This window comes from Trachurus japonicus, chromosome 16 (genome assembly GCF_045865225.1).
Source record: "Trachurus japonicus isolate A0001 chromosome 16, Traja_1.0".
Classification (NCBI taxonomy): Eukaryota; Metazoa; Chordata; class Actinopteri; order Carangiformes; family Carangidae; genus Trachurus; species Trachurus japonicus.
The window spans coordinates 615661-628309 of NC_140922.1; the positions used below are offsets into that span (position 1 = coordinate 615661).

Consider the following 12649-nt stretch of genomic DNA (forward strand, 5'->3'; position numbering starts at 1 on the left):
AGTGGATCACTTAGAGTTTTTTCCTCAGGAGTTTGTGGTTTGATAGTTACCATTCTATTGCTAAAAATTTTAGCAAGCAGTGATTTTCAATTTGCAGGAAAATCTGATGAATGCAGATTAGGCCTGTAACGATACACGTGTCGAAACCAAAACCGCGACACTCTAAGACACAAACCTGTGTCGCCAATGAAATGGCAGAACCGCGACACACCCAACGGCTGTTTTTTTTTTTTTTAAAGAATAGACCAATGAGATTTTGGTCGGCTAAATTGCATTGTATTATAATTGCTTAACTATTGTAAAGTGCATTGAGTTTGCCCTGTGCATGAAATGCGCTTGATAAATAAAATTGAATTGAATTGAATTGAATAATTCAACCATGGTCGACCAGTGCTTGGTTGACCATTTGGGGGTAGCCCTAGTTATAATTGTTAATATTATATATTGTTGTTATAATAAATAATCCAGTTTTTGCTATCAAAATCTCTTCTTTTTTTAACCTTAATAAAATTCGAATTGAATCGAATCGTGTATCGAACCGTGGGTCAGAAATCGAGATACGAATCGAATCGTGACATTGGTGTATCGTTACAGGCCTAATGCAGATAATATATAAAATGTAAAAAAAAATTTTTAAAAATATCTTCACATAAAAAGCACAAGCCTCTGAAACAAAACCAGTCAGAGTGACTATGCCTCCTGGTCTGGGGTGATGGGAAGGTCTGTGGCAGCAGACACCAGCCCCTCCTCTTACCACAATGGGAATGCCCCACAAACAGAGGAAAATCTCAGCTCAGATACAATCACACCATATCGATCGGCCGCATCGTCAGCCTCTTTAATCACCCCCACCCTCCTCCAATGTACACAAGAACTCACATAAACAAACTGTGATAAACTGCACTGTTTTCCTATCTATCATGTATTCTGTGCTGCGCCACTGAGCCTCCATTCGCCCCCACAGGGACAACTTAAGATTTATCTTGTAGTTGTCATACAAATGGCTAATGGAAAAAGTGGGCAGCATCACAGTGGGCAGGCCCGGGATAATGCAACTATCTCCAGAGAAGTAGTTACTGATGACATTAGCTTGAATGATGACAAGAACCACAGAGGCCATAAAAGACTAATCAGCCATAAAGGCTACTTATGTGCTCTGCTAACTCAAGGCTATCGGCTGTGTTAACTTGGTCCTGTTCAGGGGCTCACCCGCTGGGCGAACGCATTTCCTTTCACACGGACAAAGCCTGGCTATCGGCTTGCCTCGGCCTCATCATGATAGTGAGACGATACACCAGAGGAGCCACTGGAAAAACACACCTCATCCTCCTCTCTTTCAGCCTACACTGTCTGGAGAGTAAAATCCTTTGTTTCGGTGTTTTTTTCAGTGGCAGATAAATTTGTGCATGTGTGTGTGTCTGCACTAAAAATAGCCGGTGCCTCCTCAAACACAGCATTGTTTTGTGCGATGCCTTGGCCAGAGATGGGTGAACGTGAAGAAACCATGCACTGAATACTCTGAGGTCAGAGGGAGTTCTATCTGCTACATCTTTGACCAGTGATAATGAAAATAAGGCTAACACATATGGAGTAGTGGAAACTCAACTGTCTCTGATGAATATTGGACAGATTCACAGCATTGGTTCAATGTCCTGCAGTGTTCCACCATGGCAAACAACTTTCTTTTTAACCTTTGTGATGCTGCAGGTGGCACTAAGGGGTTGCTATAGCTGCTAGGTGGACTAGACCTTTCTAGTCTACACTACGAGTCACATTCACACACATTCATGCAGTGTTTTACCCTACACATACACACACCAGTGACACATCTGCAGTATTGTTTTGTTGAGTGTCTTGTCCAAGAAGACTACAACATGTGGAATAAAGGAGCCAGGGGTCGAACCACAGACCTCCTGATTGGTGGACAATAGGGATGCTGTGATCCGCATTTTTTGGGCCAGATCCAATTACCAATCACAGGAATCATAAATCTACTGATACTGATACCGATCATCAATCACAGAATGTATGGGAGTATAATAATCCTCCATGTCCTGTATTTACGATCTAGCCTTGTGCACCACTTAAAGAAGTAAAACCATTTGTACTGGAAATACAATCAAGATCTTTAAGTAGCTACAAACAACTTTGTATTTGTGTTAAAAAACTTAAGTAAACATTACATGCTCTGTCAAGAACAAGCCAATATTACATGGCAACACAAAACCAGTTCCATTTGATGGATCAAGACATATGGAAAATATTTTAATATATGAAATAAAATAAAATTTCCTTTCCAAATCCAGCTGTTTGCCTCACCTGCAGCTGAAGATATGTGAAGATCTAACCTCCATCTGAGCAACGATCAGCTGAGCCAGAGCACAGTGGACGTGGCTGCACAGCTGTAGCTGCACAGCTGTAGCAGCGTGTGTTTTATAACGGCAAGAAAAAAAGGGTCCCAATCGGCCGATAATGATGGGCGGCCGATCGATCGGAGCATCAGTGGACAACCCACTCTACCTCCTCAGCCACAGCTGCCTGAGCTGAAATCAGTGGTGAGAGCTGTGACTGAACCATAACAGAGAGGTGGTGGACAGTAACACCAAAACAATTAGCTGAAAGGAGCTCAAATTCTCCACTTCAGTAATTTTTTTTTTGTTAAAGGGATAGTAGCATTCTTTTTAAAGTGGGGTTGTATGATCTACAAATAGCCCCTAAGTACTTTGATTGCAGTAGAAGACTCTCTGCACTCCTCCTGTTAGCAACACCAGCCCATAGCCCTGCCCAGAGATTTACAACATACAGTGTTTTGAACAGACCCAAAGAAACGGCTTATTGTCGTGGCCTAAAAGAGGTTTTACCTGAAAAAAAAATACACAGTTCCATTGTTCGCTATAATATATTTTTTTCCAGCCCCTTAAAGTGCAGGAAAAACACTGTTTTTATTTGGACCTAACCAACTGCTGATCAGCGGGCGCTAACCCTGGGCGGAGGGATACGTGAGTTGGTTAGGTCCAAATAAAAACTGCGTTTTTCCTGCACTTTGAAGGGCTGGAAAAAATTATATCACAGCGAACAATGGAACTGTGTATTTTTTTTTAGGGGCTATTTGTATATCATACAACCCCACTTTAAAAAAAAATGCCACTATCCCTTTAAGTTAACACATGGCGTCTCCAGAACAAATTAACTTAGTATGATTTTTTGCCATAATCCAGCAGCCCTACTTATTGTGATGACAAACTGTGTCTCCACACAAGTACATGATTAATTAATGTGCAAGGTTTTATATATTTCAGGGGTCATTTTCTGATGAAATATTGTAATTTCTTTTTTGGCACACCCACCTACTTATCCTCTATACCCCATATCCTTGAGTTCTATTGGCCTGTTGTCAAAGCCAATGTGACTCCTCACTGCAAGTCACTCTCATTAAGTGCACCAGCAAAATAAAATGTATAACTGCCTTTTAGTATTCTGCTGCTGTTTTTGAACACCAGCCTTAAGACACTGTGGATGAGTTTTAATTATCATATGTGGTGGAGTAAAATATCCCACAGCCACTGATGCCCCAGATAGAGGCTCTTCTTACAGCAGCGTGCACCTTGGTCCACTGCAGACAACACAACTAACCCAGACAGCAAATCATCATCAGTGAAATGGTGTAAAACATTTGGTATATTGACCAAAATACAAGCTCCCATCTTCCTTTAGACTCACTGGTCACTTCATTTGTCATGGTTTTGTCTTTCACATGCAGAGGAACACTGCTGTTTGCTAATGAACCAGAGAACACCTGTAGTGCAGGTGCCAGGTTAAGCTGTGGGTCTTTTCAAAGCTTATGTAACTGCTCCTATCGGTTTACATACATTTACTAACATACATTTACTAACACTGACTGAAGCAAATGAAGCCATACTGGAAACATCCAGTCAGAGGAGAAGCTGCAGAGCTCCAGCTAAGCTAACAGGCTAACAGATAGGGCTGGGACGATATGCTTTTCTCCCGATTCGATTCTTCTACGATTTAAATTGCGATTCTACGATATTGCCGATTCTCTCGATTTTTAGTCTGCATTTTTAACATTTATCTGCACACAAATACTGTAGGAGCCTATAAATTAACATACTCCATTATAAAGTGAACTTAAACCCTTTTCAAAACCTGTACTCTCTGTATGTAAAAAGGCTAACAAATGCACATTGCACAATATTCAAAAAAATTTAAAATTAAAAAATTGATTTAAAAATCGTCAAAAAAGATATGGCGATATTTATGTGAATCGATTTTTTCTCCCACCCCTACTAACAGATGAAACTGTAGCTTTGAAGTGTAGCAGACTGAGTCAGGTCTTGAGATGAATGGAGGGATGTGTTCTGTCTTCATTAATTAACTACACTGTTAGAAATTACAAGGATTTCACAATAATTAACAGTATTATTTTACAGTAACTTGTTGTAATTAAGTTTTCCTGTAATTTCCCGATGAATACCTGTAAAAACTACAGAATCCTGTGATTTTACAGATTTTAACTGTTATTTTACAGTTAAATACTGCAATAAAAAAACTCCTGTTATATCACAACAAGGTCTGTAATGTCACAGCAACACCGTAAAAACATGCAAGGATTTCACAGCATTCAACAGTTTTATCACAGTAAAATATTGTTTTTTTCAAATATTCCATGGTCACATGACACCTAACCGACGCACTGAACCAACTGAACCTGAAGATGCCATTTTCTCTTCTGGACTGAATGGAGAAGGTGAGCTGCATGCATAACTCCAATGTTATGGGTTTTTTACTTTCAAATGAACGTATATTGCATGACACATTTCATATTTTTTTAAGCAAGTGCCCGAAAGGTTGTCTCATAGCATTTGCTAATAGCTGTCTTTTCATTAATGCTACCCAACTACTAACGTTAGCTGCCGTACATCATGCTTTTGCTGAACCGTATAAAGCGTTAATGTGTTAAGATTATAGGCTAAAGGTCATAATGACTCAACATTTGATCATATAGTTGGGTTTGGGCTTTTTTTGAAGAAAGTGGGACACCTCGGCCGTATCGATCCCATACCAGCTAGAACATTTTCTGATATACAGTATATGTGTGAAATTAATTTTACATTTTTTATTTTCCCCTACTTGGTCATGTCAATGTTTTTACATTCAAATGACACCACCACGGCCCTGACGGACGTCGATGTCCCCCAGATCCGAGATGTTGTGGCCTGCTGTGATCCAGACCCTGACGAGTCTGCCTGCATCCTGCTGCTCCTAATGTCGGACTTCAAAAAGCCGAAGGAGAATTTAATGCTTGAAGCTGATGTAAGATTTTTTTAATTCAAAATATTATTAAAATGGAAAATAAGTGATTACATTAGACGCCATGTATTACCTTGTATGAAACCTCTGACCAATGAACAATATTTAATGTTAAATATCTGCTATGGTGTGTTTACTATTTTACAGCCATGTGCCACTGCCATGGACATCAATACTGCAGAACTCCCCACCACCGCCTCCTTGATCAATCAAGGTAAAGTTTCTTGGATCTGTTATCCACATTTCTAACTCAGTATTTTATTTTGATTCTAGGAATTTACATGGCCACAATGAACATTTGTGGAGCACTTTATATTTGAAACAGATCTCAAAGTGCTCATAACACATGATGTTTTATCGGTTCATTTCAGGTGACATGATGAAGCCCTCTGGATGGCTGATATCCATCGAGGGACATGTGATGGGCCCACCCTGCTTTCTTCAGCAGCTATTGCATCTTCAACCTTGAGTATCCTGTCGCTGGACAGTCACTAAAGGTATTGTATAAAGATCAGATTTGATCTTGTAATTCATATTATAGTATAGGTTTCTAATTCAGTGATCAGCAATCTTGATGTTTTTCATGCAAGTAACCGTTTAGATCCCAATATGTGGTTAGTTTTTCGGAATGATCAAAGGAGATCCAACAAGTTTGGATTATAAGTCTATTAGGGTGTGATATGGGAAAATGCCTTGACAAATGCTGCCTGCAATACATAAGTCTATTTAAAACTGAAACTATGTTTGCTTGTTAACAGGTGCTTCTTGGACATCGAGGAAGAAGTGGACCAAAGACCAAGAAGTGGACAACAATGAACCCTTATGTGAGCACCCTTTTGAGGAAACTACCCCTTTCTGACATCCCTTCATTGCTCTCTCCCTTCTCGTATTTTGCCATGTAGGCCTCATTCCTATCCTCTTACTGTTATTGTGACACAGCTAGGTAGTGAATTCCACGTTTCTGTACAATTTCTCTGTATTTTAAAGGGATAGTTCACCCAAAATTGAAATTTCACTCATTATCTACTCACCCTCATGTGGACTAAGGGTTGGGAGAAGTTTCAGAGTCCTCCGTGGCTTCTCTGAGTTACAGGGGGTCTCGGCGTAGCAGTGCATGTCCATATGACGGTTGCAAATGGATACCAACTGTCTTCGTAACAAAAAGACACACCAAAAAACATCCAGATACCTCCATGCTGCTCGTATGTAATGTCCGTCTGTATTGAATAAGTTAAATAAGTCTATTCTTCAAGCTTGTTTTGTAGCGGAAGCTTCTAGAAGCTCTTCTTCTCTCGAAGAGGACAGATCCTGGTTCGTCCAAATTTGATGGACCAGGAAGAGGAGCTTCCGCTACAAACAAGCTTGAAGAATAGACTTATTAAATTTTTTTGGGGACAATTTCGCATTTCGGGGCTTCAATACAAGACGGACATTACATACGAGCAGCATGGAGGTATTTGGATGTTTTTTGGTGTGTCTTTTTGTTACGAAGAAAAGTGGTATCCATGACATGCACTGCTACGTCGAGACCCCCTGTAACTCAGAGAAGCCACGGATAATTCTGAAACTTCTCCCTGCCCTTAGTCCACATGAGGGTGAGTAGATAATGAGTGAAATTTCAATTTTGGGTAAACTATCCCTTTAAGATGGCTTTGGAAAGTTTATAACTGTTGAATTTCTTGAATTCTTGAATATCTTGGCATTTACTGTATGTATGTATGTTTTATTTGTAAATAAATATGCCATTGGGCTAACAGTAAATTGAAACTTTGTCTGCATTACTTATATGACTTCCACAGTATACATTGTAAATTCACAATAAATTACTATGAACTTGTGCATTACATTTACAGTACACACTGTAAAAGTACAGGGCCTTGTTGTAATGATGTACAGCAAAAGGTTGTAATTCCCCAGTAATGTACTGTAATATCACAGTAATTGCTTTGTCATTGAAGCTGTGAAGTTACAGTATACAGCTGTGCTTTTACAACAATGCATTGTAATATCACAGGTATAAAATTACAGTAAATTGCTGTGAGTATATTTCACAGTAACCTTATTGTGAAAGTCATGCAAAATTTATCCAATAATTTATTGTAAATTCACGGCGAAAATCTTTACAGTGTAATTTGCTGTAGCTCAGAGGCTTCCAGCAGCTGGCAGACAAAAGTTCTTAGAAATTAATCAATACACCTTACACCTCTCTACATGAAAGACACTTTAGTGATCAGATTTTATTTACGTTAGGCTAATCAATAACAGTGGTGGAGCATGAAACACCCAGCAGCTCTACACCCACACCATGTGGCCAGATCTCATGGTGACAGTGTCACACACGTTGTCCTGATCTGTCTGATGACATTTTAATGCCAGAATGTTCAGAAGAAGTGAGAAATGTGCCCAATATGTATTTCTGTGACTGTGGAGTGAACGAATCATAATCATTATCCATGCTCACATTCCCTTCTTGTGTTGGAGAGAACGTAGGCCTACTCAGAGCTGAAACCCACAGGGACAGGACGTGACCACAAGTTCTTTTCTCACCTTGTCTCTACTGTTTCTTATTAGAACATTTACATTTCACAGCCACAACACAACATGATTTTGTGTTGGCTTTGTGTGAATTTCGAGGCATGACTGATTTTATTTTATTTTATTTTTTACAAGGAGTTAAGTTTGAATACAACACTGATCTAATGAGACAAATATTATGAAGGAAAATAAAGCTCCAACAAAAAAAAAGGTAGCATAGAAATATTCTGAGATGCAACAGTAACCTCAAATTATTCAGAAAGAGATAACAGACATCTAGCATTCCTAATGAGTAAGCATCTTCTGTTGAGCTCTTCACAGGAGAAGATAATAGACATAATTAGTCATGAATTTTCCAATTAGATTGGGTGTTAATTTGTAATGGCACAGGGGGCCACTTCCTTATTGTGAAGCTGATGGACCAAGGGTTTCCCCTAAGAGCTGTTGGTCCAGAGTCTAGTGGCTTCTTCTGTGAATTGCTCTGTTTTACAGTGAGATGTTATTGTGAAACTATAGGCTGTTACACAAACTGGACTGTGACTCTGACCAGGGCCGTTGCTAGGAATTCTGGGCCCCCTGAAAGTATACTAAAGTGGGCCCCTGGCCCCTGACTTTTCCACTTTTTTTTCATAGACTACGTATGTATTATCATTTTTTATTTAGCCTACTTTGTTTCGATGCTAATGCAGCATTACTATGAGTATCAGTCAGGGTCTTGTGCAGAATAATTCAGTCATTCAAAGATTAGACTACTGGGGTTTTTGTGGGCCCTACTGGCCGCTGGGCCCCTAGAATTATCATCACCTTTCTCCATACAACGGCCCTGATGAGGGCTAAGCTTACATAGTTCCATCCCCCATTCTCTGCATTTCTAACTGTGTTACTGATTGTAGAGCCATACAAAATGTCCCCACGAGTAAGAGCACCTCAGATTCCAAGCACAGCACCAAAACCAAAGAGCTTCTATCAGAAGAACTTCCTGAAGAAGGTTTTTCTGAGGTCCAGCAGAGTGTTTGGAGGAGGAAGCGTTGTGGCCAGTTTGCTGCTCTGCCAGATCGTCTACCTCCTGATTAGCACAGGCTGCCACTGCCTTTGATTAAGATGCTGGAGAACAGAAAACACAGGCATATAAAATGACTAACCTGGGTGACTTCCCAGAAGCCCTGGCTTCAGGAAGGCACACAATTACTCAAGAGAATGGCCATGGCCTCTTCAGACTCCACCCCATCGGCTTCTCTCTTGAACAACCCCCAACAAACCCCCCCTGCCTTTGATCATCATCTTCCACATCTCCTGTCAGGCTGTGGAACCTATAGGAGCACGGCAACGTAAGGAAAACATTTCACCAAACAGAGCAACTTTTCCAACCCTTTGTTCTAATGCAGAAGTGCTGGTGGCGTTTTTCTCACTCTGTCTCCCATAAGACAGCTCCTATTCTGAGAATTCATTACAGCTCCTCGACACAACGTTAAGCTGGAAAAACATCCAAATAACTTCTCATTACTTCAGCCTGATTTGATGCTTCTCCACTAGCAGGAAACAAGTTCAGCATCCCATACTTTTCAATCACAGGGTCGTCCTCTTTCTACTCTGGTGGTCCAGCTGAAACAATTATCCTTTTCCCACAATGTTCTTTTTGATAATGATCAACAATTTCAGAAGTTAGCTAACTGAACTGATTATAATAACAACTGGGAGATCTTTGTCACTGTACTTTCCCCTTTGCTCCCGTCATAATCACTGTGACTGCTAGCAAAAACCTCATAGATCACTATGCTGACTTTGGATTCATCTTCAGGAAGTGTCTTCCAAAGCCTGAAGGGAACATGAATGTGAGAAGTCAATGGTTCATCTTGTAAAGATCATACGATTTCACCGCCATCCGCCTCACTGCTGGATCACCTGACAATCCCTACAGCAATGACACAAGCCTGACTAATAATTAATATTATGTTGGACAGCCATTAGTCTGTTGTGCTGCAGACAGAGCTCATAAACCAGACATTTCAATGTTATTGTCTTGTGTCATGTTGAGCTGTTTTATAACACCAAGGCCACCCAGTCCACATGAAATCAGCATAACAATACGGATGTGGATTTCACATCTAATTGGGTATTTACCGCTGACTCATTAACACGAGTGCCACTTAAGCAAACACCTTCATCTGGTAGCCACTTGATATGAATCACACACCGCACGCCACACACTCCGTCTCCAGGGACTTGTATCTGAATAAGAGCATTGTGTCTGCTGTTAGACTGGAACAATGCTGTAAGCCCTGACCCCCTACCCTGAGGACTGGCAGCACACTGGCTTTATTTAATGCTCAGGTATTAGTAATATTAGTAAAAACATGGGTACAACAAAAGCCTTAGAGGGTGTAGCACATGAAGGACAAGATAACAACAAGGTGGTGATTCAAATCCAGAGCTAGAAGCTTTTAAAAAAATCCATACAGTAAGGGTTTATAACCACTGCAACAGAGAAAGACATTCACTAACATAAAGTCAACGACTTCAGTCACCATCAGAGAGAGAGGACTGTTCTGGCTTAAGAGACGTCTGACTGCAGTCTGGTCATCAAACACAGGTCAAAGTCTGAAGCTCTTGGGATGGTTCTTGGGATCCTTGAAAAGTTCTTACTACAGTACAAATGGGTTTTTGTCATGAGTCAAAAAAGGTTGGAACTAGTTTTTTTCAACACAGACGTGACCTGTTTATTCTCCCAACTCCTTCTGACCTGCACAAACAACTATTAAAACTAGGTGTTCTAGATATGAATCCAAACATTATACCTCAACTAGATGGCCCATTTTTTCCCCATTGGGTGAATTTAATGGTGCTGAGCCAGTCCAGCAAATGAATTCTACAAGAGCACAACACCATGAAATGCCATGTGTCCCAAAGTCTGACTCTTACTTCCATCTCCGCAACTCTATATGTCAGATATCGAGAGGAAACAACACTGTCCTGCTGCCAGCAGCTACACGGCTGCTCCTAGATGGAGTTGAACAACACTTGGCACAAACTTGCAACTGTGAAGTAAAGAACTGTAAATTATCCATTACTGACTGAGCATTTACAGACCATAATGTTAGCCGCCTCGAAACACGATAACGTGTTTGTAGGAACAGATAAAACAAAGATAACCAGTCTCAACAGGACGATAACACCTCTTGGAGTCGATGCTCACCCAGAACCAGCCTTTGTCCCTCCATGAAGAGGACACTAATCTAGATTTACACACACTTCTCCTCTGTCAAACTCCTGACATCCTCCGGTGCTAGCCCTCCTTCCTCCTTCCTTCTTTCTTTTTTTTTCCCAAACAGCTTGGCCTGCTGTCTTCCCAAGGAGCTGCATATGGCCCTGCAGAAAGCCTTGCTATGCGTACACGAAGCGCTGCCACAGATGGTAAATGGCCTGTCCCTGTCTCTCTCTCTCTCTCTCGTCCTCCCCACAGTGCCCACATTCCATCCCTCTGGACTGGAAAACGAGCTAGCGTGTTGCAAAAATTGCCCAGAGTGGGACAGCATATTATTGGAAGAGTGAGCGAAAATGCAGCATAACATCCCATCCATTAGTCCACTAAACATCATTTCACCACCACAACGGAAATGCTACCTATTAGCACAGAGAGAGATGGTGGTAGTGGTAGTGGTAGTGGTGGTGGTGGTGGGGGGGGGGAGGGGGGTGCTGACGTTTTTCAGGCAGGAGGCAACACACACTTTGTTGCAAAAACTGCAGAAAACACACACACACACACACACACACGCACACACACTACCTTCTCCCTGTTCCCTCTACTTCCTTCCTATTCCCACAGTCTCTCGTCACATCCTCCCCACTGAGACTCAGGTGAGCCATCCACTCTTAAGCTGTCATGCTAGCAAGAGAACTCACCACACCGCACACACACACACACACACACACACCCACACATATGCACACAAATAAATAAATAAAGCACAACACAGAGAATCCATGCACATATCTGCAGCACATATGCCGACATGTCTGCACATCTGCCGTCGGCACACTGCCTCGTACAGTGTTACATGTGAGTGTGCTGTGTCTGGGGAATACTATTCCTGCTCAACCGCACACACACACATACACACTCACCAATGCATTCGAAGCAATAGCAGACGGGGGTGGCGGGGGAACGATATGGGATGCATGACAAAAAAAAAAAAGGCACCAATCTCAGTTTGTCTCTTACCTTCCAGAAGGAAACAGCTCACCTGGATGTCTCTGAAGAGCAGACAGAACGCATTCAGGCCAACCTCTCTCCCTGCAAACCAGCTCAAAACATCTCCCTCCCACCCTCCCTCCTTCTCTCTCTCTCTTCCTCACTCTCTCTCTTCCCTCTCTTCCGCTCCCTTCACAAGCTGGAAATGATGAGATTGTACTATAAGCAGAGGAGGGGGGGGAGAGAGAAATCCGAGGCGGTGGAGGGTATTAAGAAGCTGTGTTGTTTCTGGCCAACAGCCCTAACAGACTGTGAGCTCATGGCTCCTGAGGGACAAGAGGAGGAGGAGGGGGGGGGGGCTTAGGAATGGGTGCGATGCAGCAGATGGGAGAGAAAAAGTCTGCCTACGAGGGCATTCTGAAACCCTGGAGGACCCCGCTCAGCTGAAATGGTACAGCCCAGAGGAGTTTAAGGAAGCGAGCAGTGTCTGCAGCAGCAGCAGCAGTGGCAGCTAGCAGCTGAGGCTACAGTGATGCAACCACAGCATGAATGTATGTGAATCTAATATAAGCTCTGCTGAGCTCAATAACCACGAGC

General features: G+C 41.8%; 1 protein-coding gene across 5 annotated transcripts in view; it reads right to left on the reverse strand.

Annotated features, from left to right (window-relative positions):
- Positions 1 to 12649, reverse strand: part of cdk14 (cyclin dependent kinase 14) — a 213205-nt gene that overhangs the window by 130576 nt on the left and 69980 nt on the right. Inside the window, exon 1 of one of the 5 annotated variants that reach the window (XM_085803395.1) lies at positions 12105 to 12334. The exons of 3 other annotated variants lie outside the window; for them this stretch is intronic. The gene's annotated coding sequence lies outside the window, so the exon portion shown is untranslated. Of the gene's footprint in view, positions 1 to 12082; positions 12335 to 12649 lie in introns of those variants that run through there. One more of the 5 variants, XM_085803394.1, reaches the window with a different exon arrangement.